This window comes from Larimichthys crocea, chromosome XXIV, assembly GCF_000972845.2.
Source record: "Larimichthys crocea isolate SSNF chromosome XXIV, L_crocea_2.0, whole genome shotgun sequence".
Taxonomy (NCBI): Eukaryota; Metazoa; Chordata; class Actinopteri; family Sciaenidae; genus Larimichthys; species Larimichthys crocea.
The window spans coordinates 1,801,858-1,803,126 of NC_040034.1; the positions used below are offsets into that span (position 1 = coordinate 1,801,858).

The 1,269-nt window shown below is 41.1% G+C and overlaps 1 protein-coding gene across 12 annotated transcripts in view; it reads right to left on the reverse strand.

The window, feature by feature from the left end:
- The window catches only part of LOC109142868 (NACHT, LRR and PYD domains-containing protein 12-like), a 10,895-nt gene that overhangs the window by 5,346 nt on the left and 4,280 nt on the right, over positions 1-1,269 (reverse strand). The window lies entirely within an intron of this gene.

A 1,269-nucleotide genomic window follows, 5' to 3' on the forward strand; every position in this document is an offset into this window, starting at 1 on the left:
GGAGACTCTGCTCTGTCCTCCTCTTCCTCCACATGAACATCCATCTTCTGGACTTCAGTCAGTCTGAGAGGTGAAACAGTAACAGGCTTCCATAAGAAACAACAAACACAATATAATACAACAGTCATATTTTCACCTGCTCACTTTTCTTTAAGTCTCTGCTTGTTTTCTTGGTTTCAGCAGGTTTAATGTGAATTATTCAATTCAAGACAATTAATCAAGACTTTGTGTCGACAGATGAATCAAACTGTTGAGTTCATGTTTGTTATTTAGCGTTTCCATACATGACTTGATCAGAGGATTATATAAGATGCATGTGATTCTGAATAAAAACATGTTGGTGTTTGCAGAGTCAGTCCAACAACAGAGAGCGCGTCTCCAGAACCATCTGTCGTCTATGAAGGTGACCAGTCCATTGAGATTCCTCCAGACTTCAGTAATGAACCTGACCCTCAGACACCAAGTAAAAGGACTGTTTTTACTGTAAACTGACCTGATGAAGATGATGACGAAAGAGATATATTCATGACAGTGTCGCCCAATCTGATCTTTGTCAGCAACAGTCCAACAAATCATTGAGTGATAAAGAAAGTCTTCACAGGAGAGGAAGAGGAGTCTGTTCCTGTGAGAGCGCGTCGCTGCTGTGGTTTGTGTCAGGCGTCCTGAAGGATCCGGTCTCTACCAGCTGTGGACACTGTCCCCAGTGTTGAAGAAACGATCCAACAAGACGTGGACTGCGACAGCCAGTCAGACCGCACTGTCCAAGTATAGACTGTCCATCTTACAATGTGACCTGCTGCATTTTATCACATTATGGAATTTAGAGACGTACAGTTAGTTCATTCAGCCATGTGGAAAACAACCAAAAACTGAAGAATCATCAAAGTCCATCAGCTTCATCAAATGAGCTAACAAGCTTCGAGATGCTACATTTTAATTTTTTGGTTTTCAGACAGATGACATGTTACAGTTCTGTTCAAATCATGGATCCAGGACAGTAATCGTTGTGAGAGGGATACCATAGCACTTGTGTGTGCTTTTTGTATTTGAATTAGTGGACTTAAATATACAGGAAGGAGGAACAGGAGTTTATTGTGATATTGCTTATATTGATCACTTTACGTGGTGTCACAGATGTTGTTTGATCTCAACTGTTTCTATTGTTTTTGAGTGAGTGGGGTCTGCCAGCAGGTTTTAGATAAAACATAGATCAGCTGAAGACAGATGTGACGGGAGGACTGAAGAATATGAACAGGAAGTGGAACCTTC